The following is a 12,850-nucleotide window of genomic DNA, read 5'->3' as shown; positions in this document are numbered from 1 at the left end:
TAATTTAAAAGTATTAGCACAGAAATAGTAAAATATCTTTCTAAAATGCCAATAGATAAGTCTTCAATGACAGCTCTCACTCCTCCTTCAGTTCTAGGTATAAAAGAAATGCAATTCTCTCCTTCACCAGAGGAGCAAGTCTGAACTCCCAAATTCAGCTCCCCTGCTGGAAGAATGCAGTCTCTTATATCAAGGATAGAATCTTCTAATGATACCGAGAAACTTTCAGATCTTGCAGCAAAAATAGCTTTTACTAGAAGCAGAACATTTTGACAGAGAACAAACAACACGGAGGACAAATTCCTCCTTCATGAAACAAAGATTTTAAATATAGATGCTTTAGAAGCAGTGAGATGGAGGTTCTGTAAGTATCAGTAAGAGAGTATTAGAACTCACTTAAGTAAGGCAGCGTTTTCAACCTTTTCCATACTAGTACTCCTTTTCCATTTTGGGATGTTCTAGCAAACTAGCAATATGGCAAAGATACTATGCTCATGACTCTTTAACCCCTTTCCCAGGCTGAGAATCAAAGCCTTAAGGTAAGGAGAGGCTAAATCCAGGGTCATTCCAATGAAAACAAAATTCACAACCCGCAAGAAAAGGAATGTTGTTATCCTCCCCATTTTAAAACTGCAGCAGGAGAGCTGAGAATAGATTTTAGGTTAAAATTAAGTTGAAAATGCACTGTTTTTGTATTTTATTCAAATACAGATATTAGTTTTCCACATTTAGAATTATGGATTTCATTCATGTGCACCAGACAGTTTTATCCTAAATTAGGTGGTTGTCACAGTTTCGGGGTAACTGCATCAATATTCCCTCTCAATGGTCTACTCTAGAAGTGCCCAATCAGTCTCAAGCCCCCAGCCATCTGTCTGACTTATGTCCCACTCCCTTCTGAGTGGGGATTTTAAGACTGCACAGACCCCTGCCATACATGTGATATCTCCAGAAAGCTAATCTCCCCATCCAGCCTCTGGGAGTTGCTTTCTCTCCTAGGGTTATGAATAGTGTATTTCCAGCAGTCACAAGTTATCACACAGCAATTCCTCAACAGAGTAAGTTTATTTTAAGGAGAAAAACATTACAGAGAAAACATATAAAAACAACAAAAGTTCCTACACACTTAGTAAAAATACCAGAAATTGACCATCGTCCACATGAGAACTCTAATTCAACATCCCTTCCAAACTTTCAGCAAGGATGGGGTCCCTTTAGGACCAAAAGTCCCATCCATTTGCTGAATCAAAAGGAAGACCATGAGTGTAAACTCAGCCTTTACACATCCAAAGTTCTTTCTTTATCTCTTGGTCTCTGGAAAACCCAGTATGAACCAATATATGTAAATTATCCCAGGGTGGTACCTTCTCTGGAGTTGTTTATAGTTAAGGCTGATATTTTTAGTAAAAGTCAGGGACAGGTCGCAGGCAAAAAGGAAAAATTAATGGAAGTCGTGACCTGTCCTTGACTTTTACTAAAAATATCCAGGACAAAATAAGGATCGGCGACCAGGAGCTGCAGGGTACCCCGCTGCTTGTGGGGGACCCTGCAGCTCCCCACCGTTGAAGTCACGGAGGTCGCTGGAAGTCACAGTTCCATGACTTCCGTGGCCTCCGTGACTAAATTGTAGCCTTATTTATAGTCTTAGCAACCCACCTTAATCACACCCCACTGTTTTTAGTTCATGGAGCAGCTATGGAAACCCTCCTTGAGGGTGTAGAAGAGAGTCATACATAAACCATTCATAAATTTAATACAATGGTCCCAAAAGTTATTGTATGGGGTTGCAATATCCATCACAGTGTTTAACTACAGCAGTGGCAGAAACGATCACAGCACTGGTAAGGAATTTTCAACCAATACAGCTTAGATGCAACGTCTGTCTTTCAGCCATATGTTTTTTCTTCCCTCCCACCTCAGTTTTCCATTTGGGATGACTTATGCTCAAAGTATTCAAATTGACTTGCTCTAGGATCATACAAGGAGCTAGAGGTTTAGGTCAAATCAGAAGACATGACCATTCTGGGTTCCAGGCCTTTTTCTTAACTACTAGTAAAACACGCCTACCTCCTCTCCCCCAATGCACTGGGCTTCAGCAATACCAAAGGGGAGGGGGGGGAAATCAAGGAACTAACAAAATACCATAGTTGCTGTAAAATGAATTACATCATTGATACCAAACTACAATTGGCAGATCACAAAAACCACTGTAACTCCACCAAGGTACTGATTCAGGAAAAGCACTGACACACCTGCTTGACGGGAATGGGAATAATCAAAATGTAAGCCCTGATGCAGGAAAGCACTTAAGTCATGCAACAGAGACCAGTGAACCAATATTATAAGATGCTATGCTATTAAAATTTGCGTGTATTAGGTATTTCAAAATATCACATAAGTCATGACCACTTGACAGTTCCGACCACAAGTTTTTCAAATTGAAGAAAAAAAAAAACTAGTATAATGGATATAAGCTTAAATCAACATTTGTGCTGACAGGTAACTTACCAAACTTCAGCCCATTGAAATTCGAAATATTTAAGACAATTTGTAAATTTAGGTTTATAATTCTAGAGTGAGACTAACTATACATGCATGTAGATAACTGGAACACCCGGTCGAAAAGGGACACTGGTGCCTCCGGTCAGCACTGCTGACCAGGCTGTTAAAAGTCCGGTCAGTGGTGCAGCGGGGTTAAGGCAGACTCCCTGTCTGCTGTGGCTCCAGACGGCTCCCAGAAGCAGTGGCATGTCACCCCTCTGGCTCTTATGTGTAGGGGCATCCAGGGGGCTCTGCATGCTGCTCCCGCCCCAAGCACCGGCTCTGCAGTTCCCATTAGCCGGGAATTGTGGCCAATGGGAGCTGTGGGGGCAGACAGGGCTGCGCGCAGAGCTGCCCGGCCACGCCGCCGCAAAGGAACCAGAGGGGGGACATGCCGCTGCTTCTGGGAGCTGCCTGAGCTAAGAGCTGCCGGAGCCTGCACCCCGACCCACTCCCACGCCCCAACCCCCTGCCCCAGCCCTGAGCCCCCTCCCACCCTCTGAATCTTACAAGTCACCTTTAATTCATCAGAAGTGCTGGAATTCAGCTCCTAGTGGAGAAAGGGCTGAAACTTAAAGACAGACAAAATGAAACACATTAATGAAGTTACTAAATCCAGGCCAAAAAACGGACAATCCATACAGTTAATTTAGACTAAAAATGCCACTTATCTTGTGACACTGTCTATTGCTTTAAGATAAATTCAGTTCTTAGATTTCTAGTTGTCAAGTTTTTAGGTAAGATAACAAGTCAGAAGTTAAATCTTTAGTAAAAGACTTTGCTCAACATTATGAAGTATCTCCTGAATTTTGTGCTCAAAAAAGTCCTCCACAGAAAGTACTAGTTAGTGCAGATGATACAGTCTCATCGTATGGTGATAACACTCTTTCCATTCTACCAGTAGCTCTGGAGGATTTAAACAGAAACTACAAAACTTAGACATTTTTAAATCATCAGGTTCAGATAACTTGCACCCAGAGTTTTTAAAGAGCTGGCTGAGGAGATTGCTATACCATTAATGTTGATTTTAAATAAGTCTTGGAGCACAGGGAAGTTCCTGAAGATTGGAAAAAAACTAATATTGTGCCAGTTTTTAAAATGGATAAACAGGAAGACCTGAGTAATTATAACCCTGTCAGCATTACAACGATTCCGAGCGGGGAAGATAATGAAGTGGCTGATACAGGACTTGATTAATAAAGAATTAAAGGAGGGTAATGTAATTAATGCAAATCAACACGAGTGTATGGAAAATAGATCCTGTCAAACTAACTTGATATCTTTTTTTGATGAGATTACAAGTTTGGCTGATAAAGGTAATAATGTTGACGTAACTCTTTTAGACTTCTATAAAGCATTTGACTTGGCACTGCACAGTATTTTGATTAAAAAACTAGGACGATATAAAATTAACATGGCATACATGAAATAGATTAAATTCTGACTATTTGATATGTCTAAAATGTAATTGTAAATGGAGAATAGTCGTTGAGAAGGTGTATTTCCAGTGGAGTCCTGCAGCGATCAGTCCTTGGCCCTATGCTATTTAACATTTTTATCAATGACCTAGAAGAAAAATCATCATGGATACAGTTTGCAGATGACACAAACACTGAGGGAGTAAATAAGGAAAAAGAAAGATCACTGATTCAGAGTGATCTGAATTGCTTGGTAAACTGGGTGCAAGCAAACAATATGCATTTTAATATGGCTAAAAGTAAATGTATACATCTAGGAACAAAGAACGTAGCCATACTTAAAGGATGGGTGACTCTATCAAGGACTCTAAAAAAAGATTTCAGGATTGTGGTAGGTAATCATTTGAACATGAGCTCCCAATGTGACCTGTGGCCAAAGAGCTAATGTGATCATGGAATACATAAGGAAATCTCAAGTAGGAGTGGAGAGGTTATTTTACTTCTGTATTTGATACTGGTAAAACAGTGCTGGAATACTGTGTCCAGTTCTGGTGCTCACAATACAAGAAGGATGTTGATTATTTGGAGGGGGTTCACAGAAAAGCCAAGAAAATGGTTAGAGGATTAGAAAACATACTTATAGTGATTGACTCAAAGAGCACAATCTATTTAGCTTGACAAAGAGAAGGCTAAGGGGTGACTTGATTATAGACTATAAGTGTCTATATGAGGAACAAATATTTAATAATGGACTCTTCAGTCTAGCAGAGAAAGGTATAACGTGATCCAGTGCCTGGATGTTGAAGCTAAACAGACTGGAAATAAGGTGTCATTTTTTAACCACAAGAATAATTAACCATTGGTACAATTTACCCAGAGTTGGGGTGGATTCTTCATCACTAACCATTTTTAAATGAAAATTGGGTGTTTTTCTAAAAGATATGTTCTAGGACTTATTTTGAGGAAATTCTATGGCATGTGTTATATAGGAGGTCAGACTAGATGATCACAATAATCCCCTTCTGACCTTGGAATCTATAAATCCATATCTGCCCGAGTTTGCAAAGAGCCTGAAACAAGAGCTCTAAGACGTATAAACTGCCCAATTCATTTCAATGGGTGTTGGTTCAAATGCCTATGATGATCATTTAAAATGACAACATTAACTATTTCACTCCATATCAAAGTATAGAACAAAGAAGAAAAATTATCATATTATTAAAGTCTATACAATCTTTTGTGAGTGAAAGCTCATTTTGGCACCACAAGTGGGTTGGGTTTAGGAGATTACCATCACATTTTTCCTCAATCAAAAAGCCAAATCCATTGAGATGAGCACAACCCAGAGAGCATACGTGAACATATTTTGAACATCTGCACAATTCTGAGAGCAGCAGCTGATTTTGGCATCTCAAGTGGGCAATTTATTTTGTGGGCAGAGCGTGGAAGAGTGCCACTATATTTTCTTTTTCAATTTGACCCCTGGTGGTCTGATTTCCAGAGTGAGTCAGCAAAACAGATCTATACCTCCACATGGGACCCTAAAGCCTAATATACTATCCCACACAAAGGGCTATAACTATTACCATTATATATAAAATAATGGTTAGTGATTTTACTTAATTACATCTTATTTTCTTCAAATGGCAACCTCTATACTACTTTTCAAGAAGATTTAACTATCTGGAAAATATGAAAGGGTAGTAACAAGCTTTTTTTTTAACTAGAGGAACTCAAATAAGCATTAGGCACGTTTTCAAATCAGGATGTTCTTTTGAGTGTTCTATTACTCATCAACTGAAGAATTTTCTTCCAACTTTGCAGAAAACTTCTCCATAGCCTTCAGAGTAAAATCTCATATTTTTTTGGACAAATCAGTGTCCATAGCTAAAGTTATAAGGAGGCTAGAAATAGGGCTCACAATGGAACTTATCTGAAACTTTAACTACAGAGCCATAAGCATAGCTCCACAATAAGGTAAATGTACAGGGCCTGATCCAAAGCCCACTGAAGTCAATGTGAGTCTTTCTACTGACTTCAGTGGGGTTTGTACCAGGCTCTGCTCTACACAATTTAAGTCAATGGTACTTTCCATTGATTTCAATGGCAGCAGGATGTGATTTACTGAGGGGGGGGGGGGGGAAGAGATTTTGTTCCATCACTTTAATTTTTATTTTAAAAAATAATTATGAAATAATAAAAGGACCATGTAATAGCTGCACTTTACATGCTGTCAACTTGTTGCAAGACCAATTTTCATTTTAAACTGTTGTGCTCTCTACAAGAATATCTCATCCAAGTGTTTAACGTAAATTACACAACAATTATTTGAGCTCCATGCTGGTTTCCATTAACTACTTGCAACCCCTTCACTGGTATTACACATTATTTCCTGTGACAGGGTGGACTAGGGCAGGGGTTCTGAAACTGGGGGTTGTGACAGGGTCATGAGGTTATTACGGGGCAGTTGCGAGTTGTCAGCCTCCACTCCCAAACCCCACTTCACCTCCAAAATTTGTAATAATGTTAAATATAAAAAATGTGTTTTTAATTTATAAGGGTGAGTGGGTCACACTCAGAGGCTTGCTGTGTGAAAGGGGTCACCAATACAAAAGTTTGAGACCCACCGGACTAGGGCAAGAGGCCCCTGCTGGAAGCCTCAGGGTCCTACCATACCCAGTTCCAGAAAGGTGCAGTAGAGAACTCCTGCAAGTGCCCTAGAGTGGCTGTGGGGAAGCAGCCAATCAGAAAGGCTGCAGGAAATAGCCACTCAGGACCCAAGGAACTGCAGAGCTAGAGACAGTGAGTTGCCACCTGGAGCTGGAGGAGTGAGGACAGTGTTCCGAGCTGGCTGAAAGAGCAGCAGGACCATGGACAGATCAGTTGATGGCAGGAACCAGGGGAGCAAGAGGGAGCTCCTGGCTGGCTGCTGGGACTGAAGACAGAAGAACAGCTGGGGCCAGAAAGGCCCAGAAAGCATGAAGAGTGTCCAGGGAGGAATCCCTGGGGCACAGCCCCATACCATGGTCGAGGGACTATTTGAAGACAAGTCAAGAAGGGGCTGTGGGACTGAGGCAGAGAGGGCTTCAGGGTATGGCCTCATACCAAGGCAGGGACTACTTAAAGACTGAGCCCATGGAGGGCTACAGAGATGCCAACGGAGGGGTGCTGGGATAGGCCCCTCGCAGACTGCATACCCCAGAAGGGGTCTGGTTTGTTTCACATACAGACTCTGTGTGCGTGACTCAGCCAGAGGTCTGAGTTATTGAAACGCGCTTGAGAAACCACCGATAGAGGTCACCGCAGACTAAGTGCAGGCACACACAATCGGCCAGGGGGCACTCGCGGTGGATGCCACCCCATTACACTCCCAAAGATCTAGATATTTCAGAACATATATTTTAAATGCCATGGCTGCTCCTTCTCCAGCTGAAACAGAATATAAGATACCGATATTTTCCAAATTTAGAAATAATTACTTTTCAGGCTTCCAAGCACAGTTTAAGTCAGTGAAAAACAAAAGTACTACAGTATTATTTTAAATTAGTTCAAAATCTTTTTAAGATACCAAACATCTTATACCTACAGCATGAAAAAAGCATCAACATACAAACACTCACATGAAGACAAAGAAAAATCAAGTCAAATGAAAATACGCTAAATAACAATGATAGAGTTGTGATTTCTTTTAAATTATTTAGGGGAGAAAATCAATAAGTCAGTGGGTCTTCAACTCTAAATAGCACTACTTTAATTATAAATCAAGACAAACCTCTTCAGCACAATGGAGAGGAGAACTATGGGGCAAAGGGGGAGAGAACACAAGTATGTCTAAACAATTTTTTTTTAAAAAACAGTTGGTAAATAAACAGTGTTAATTCTTTTCCCTCTCAGGTAATTTATTACAACCATTGTAGCCAAGGGATACCGGGTTGGCATGGGCATCCAAACAAATCACTCTGTCTTAAATATACACGTTAAACTTACATTGCACAATTTACCTTATAGTAGCAGACAGTAAGTAAGCAGAAATCTTAATGCTATCCTGGTTTGCAGACCTACAAATTCATCAAGAACAGAAGAAGTAATCCAATATTGTCAATCCTTTTAAAAACATACATCAGGTTATCAAAAATCACGTGGGTGGCTTAAAAACCAAAATTTTTAAATTTATTTTGAGGTTTCTTTATTTACGTTCTTGGTTTGGGGCTTCCTTACCTCCACCACAAGTGTGTCACTTTTTCCAAGCTTCTCTGCAACTGACAGCATTGGAACCTTAACTTTATTTTTTAAAGGAAAGCTGAGATTCTAATCTATTCACGTGACTCCAGGAGCTGGATATACACTCAAGACTTAGACTAAACACAGGAGACTGCCATATACTTTATACTGAAAATTCCTGCCTGCTAGCTATAAAGGCAGATTACTAACGGGAAAGATATTGAGCGGGAGGGTTTCACTAGAAAGGAAGAGAAAATACTGCATTCTGCAACTTTCAGGTACACACAACTCTGAACAGAGCTATAAGGTGGATAGAAAGCTGGCTAGATCGTCGGGCTCAACAGGTAGTGATCAACGGCTCAATGTCTAGTTGGCAGCCGGTTTCAAGTGGAGTGCCCCAGGGGTCAGTCCTGGGGCCAGTTTTGTTCAATATCTTCATTAATGATCTGGAGGATGGCGTGGACTGCACTCTTAGCAAGTTTGCAGATGACACTAAACTGGGAGGAGTTGTAGATAAGCTGGAGGGTAGGGATAGGACACAGAGGGACCTAGACAAATTAGAGGATTGGGCCAAAAGAAATCTGATGAGGTTCAACAAGGACAAGTGCAGAGTCCTGCACTTAGGATGGAAGAATCCCATGCACTGTTACAGACTAGGGACCAAACGGCTAGGAAGCAGTTCTGCAGAAAAGGACCTAGGGGTTACAGTGGACGAGAAGCTGGATATGAGTCAACAGTGTGCCCTTACTGCCAAGAAGGCTAACAGCATTTTGGGCTGTATAAGTATGGGCATTGCCAGCAGATTGAGGGACGTGATCATTCCCCTCTATTCGACATTGGTGAGGCCTCATCTGGAGTACTGTGTCCAGTTTTGGGCCCCACACTACAAGAAGGATGTGGAAAAATTGGAAAGACTCCAGCGGAGGGCAACCAAAATGATTAGGGGGCTGGAACACGTGACTTATGAGGAGAGGCTGAGGGAACAGATTGTTTAGTCTGCAGAAGAGAAGAATGAGGGGGGATTTGATAGCTGCTTTCAACTACCTGAAAGGGGGTTCCAAAGAGGATGGATCTAGACTGTTCTCAGTGGTACCTGATGATAGAACAAGAAGTAATGGTCTCAAATTGCAGTTGGGGAGGTTTAGGTTGGATATTAGGAAAAACTTTTTCACTAGGAGGGTGGTGAAGCACTGGAAAGGGTTACCTAGGGAGGTGGTGGAATCTCCTTCCTTAGAGGTTTTTAAGGTCAGGCTTGACAAAGCCCTGGCTGGGATGATTTAGTTGGGAATTGGTCCTGCTTTGAGCAGGGGGTTGGACTAGATGACCTCCTGAGGTCCCTTCCAACCCTGATATTCTATGATTCTTCTACCCTGGCACAATGCAGAAAGACTCAGGACTTGCACTTTCTTCAGCTTCACCTGCAAAGGCAGTAAAATAGTAAACACTTGTTGATTTAAAAGTCATTTACGTAGCTTACAGAGATGTTTATAGTATTTCTCCTTGCACCTGGGCTAGGGGAAGGAAAACTCCTCTTCATGGCAGGGATCCTCCCCCAACCTCCCTGTGACTTCCATTTAGAATCCTTATTTTAATGAGCCTCTAGGTTAACCTCTTTCCCTACATGTTACCAAACCTTCCAGAAAAAAATTAACTCTGGGATAAGAATATGAAATTTTAGGGAGAACAAATGGACGTTGTTTTTAGTTTTTTTGTTGAGGGCGCAGGCATGCCTGTCTTTTAAAAATAAAAGCATTTATTCCTGGAGAATTTCTGCATCGAAAAATTTAAATTTCTGTTCACAATATTTTAAAACTCTACAAAATCCTGCATATGTTATTTGTCAAAATAACACAATATAATCATTTCAGTTTCAATTATTTTGGTAATTGATTTCAGAATACCTGTCAACAAATGTGTAAACAATACAGACAACAGTAAAAAAGATTCCCCCAGGAGTAGAGAGTTAAAGAAACCCATCCGACAACCCAGTTCCAAGTTGGGGGGTACTGGAGGGGGCTGTGTGGGGCCCCCAGAGCCCAAACACCTGCAGGTCCTTCCCCCCAGAGCCCAGCTGCGGGAACCACCAGAGCCCAGACACCTGCACCCCTCTCCCCCAAGAGCCCAGCCGTGGGGCACCCCCTAGTCCAGACATCTGCACCGCCAGAGCCTTTACTCCCCCCCACTTCTTTACTGTCCTGTCGAGGGATGTGGTGTGGTACTGCCCTGCCCTTTTTCACCCTTTGCCGTAGCTAGGTCTCCCGGGCCCTCCCCTGTCCATGGGAGAATGACGATCAAAACTGGGCAGCCAGAGCACGCAGCCGCTATCCCCGCCAGGCTGGGTGCTCAGCTCACTGTGAGCTGGGCTCCGCAGAGTCCAGTGCCCTAGTGGTGGCCAGCAGCTCTGCAGCCCCAATTCTGCAGGGGAAACATGGAATTCTGCACAAACTGTGCATTGCACAGTAGCACAGAATTCCCCCAGAAGCATGCATTGCTCCAATAAGAAATGCTATCAGCCTGTGGTAGTATATCAGAGGTAGGGATGAATGATCTCATTTACATGAAGTAAAAAACAAACAAAATTTTTACCCAAATCTTCAAACCATAACTGAAATTTGAAAAAAGTTTGTAAACAGGGGTGCTGAAACAATACAGAAGGAAAATGTACATTCTTTTTAAAAAGAATATTAAATCACCTATTAATCAATTAAACTGCATTAAATTACAGTACCCAAAAAAGCAGTAACTGTTCTACCTGTACTATTTGTTTTGGATGGTAGGACTCAACATTTAAGGATCAGCTATCCCCTTCAAACTATTAAAGGGCAAACAAAGAATTATGAGGAGACGGTACCAGACGTGCTCTAAACTTCAGTGTATTACTGATAAGATACTGTGATCCAAATCAATGCATGCCTTTTACTTTTATTATAAAAATGCAGGATGGTGCAACTTTTTGTCAATTATAGAGACCAAAAGAGTCATGTTAAAATAATTTAACATAAGAATTAATATTTTCAGCCACATACTACTTGTAATAATCTATGATTTACTCTTCCCTTGGTTAAAGTCTTTGTGAACTTTAACACTTGCAAAGAAAATTAGCGTCAAGACATGTAGATGTACAGAATTTCTAATTATAACGATTGTAAAATGTCAGTCACTGAGTGCAGAAAGTTACCATTACATATTTAGCCTTACTTTTCTCAAACTAGAGAAACAATTTTAGTTATTAAAATGTTTTGATTTAAATCTATTAATAATTACAGGTTTGGTCTAATAGAAGTAACAACATTAGCTGACAATTATTACAGTGTTAAGAAAAAAAAAGTTCAAACAGCTTTTTTAAACTCTTGGCACAATTAATGGACTTGGTAAGACTGCTCCCTGAATGGTCTTGGGAGCCAAAACATTTCTTCTGAAACAAGGCTGCATAAACAGCCTGAAGTTGGCACAAAAAGTTCTCTACAGCTGTCAAGACCTGGGATAGATCTATCTTCAGTGTATCCAAGGACTGTTCAGTCTACTCAATGTATGTTAGTTGCTCAGAGAAGTCGGCATGAGTGTACCCTGAGCAGCTGAGAACTTATATAGAGAGGGTAGAATACAGATGTCATTTAAAAGTTCCCCAAAATTACTCATTAAAAATAAAAGTATCCACAACAACACTGTATGTCAGAAAAAGAAGCTGTTCTCTCTGGAATCAAATGTGGAGGTTGGAAATAGAGATGTATAAAACATAAATATTCAGAGTGTTTTGGGAACTAAATTGAAAGCAAGATGGTCTCCCCTGAACAGCAAAGCAACTACAATGATTGCGGGTCACGTCTCAAATGGAGAAAGTGACAGTTTTGAAACAAAAACAGTGGAATTCTTCTTCAGTTTGGAATGAAAATAATTATACCTCATCATCATCATATTGGCAGACATATGGAAATGAATAACCTAGGCTCTGGTCCTGCTCACATTGAAACAAACAGAAGTTTTGCCATTTATTTTAATGGCAGCAGGAGCAGGACCCTGATCAGTGACTATAGACTAATAACAAACAAGCGCTACACAAAGTTCATGTTGCATGAATAACAACAACAAACATTTGCTTGGGACAATAAATCAGAAGTGCATGAGGCGTGGACCAGAGTCACAAGACATGGTTTCCCATTGCCCTTTCACTCCAGGTGACCAACTGCAGCTTCTTACTGCAACTGAATTCATACCATTTCTATTCCCCTTTGAAGGGAAATATGAACAAAAATGCTGCTCTGGCCATTTATTTTGTTATTACAGTGTATGTAAATGTACATCGAAATTGGGATAACCATCTGTTTGCTGGAAACCTGAAAATGCCATCCTCAGCATAATAAGACTTGAACACTTCTGATCTAAATAATAAAAAAAGATTTTCAGCCATTTCTTCAGCTTCTTTCCAAAGAAACAGAATCAAATTCTTAGGCTGTAGGAGATGCTTGCAATGCAGCTGTGAAAGACATACTGACAAACAGGAAACAAAACATAAATGCATCTTCTCCTTTGCCTTGAGCAATAGGACATTTATGAGAGTCTGGGTAGTGATGGATGACTATATGGAGGAGCTTAAATTTTGTTTACATTTGTGCTACTTGTAGTGCTATGCACATGGAGAAATTGGGGAAGTCTGCTTCCTCTGTATAACT

At 40.8% G+C, this 12,850-nt stretch overlaps 1 protein-coding gene across 1 annotated transcript in view; it reads right to left on the bottom strand.

Annotated features, from left to right (window-relative positions):
- The window catches only part of CNTLN (centlein), a 277,422-nt gene that overhangs the window by 252,185 nt on the left and 12,387 nt on the right, over positions 1 to 12,850 (bottom strand). The window lies entirely within an intron of this gene.

Source organism: Malaclemys terrapin, chromosome 6 (genome assembly GCF_027887155.1).
Source record: "Malaclemys terrapin pileata isolate rMalTer1 chromosome 6, rMalTer1.hap1, whole genome shotgun sequence".
NCBI classification, from domain to species: domain Eukaryota; kingdom Metazoa; phylum Chordata; order Testudines; family Emydidae; genus Malaclemys; species Malaclemys terrapin.
The sequence above is the reverse complement of the archived record's forward strand: the minus strand, read 5'-3'. Positions and strand labels throughout refer to the sequence as shown.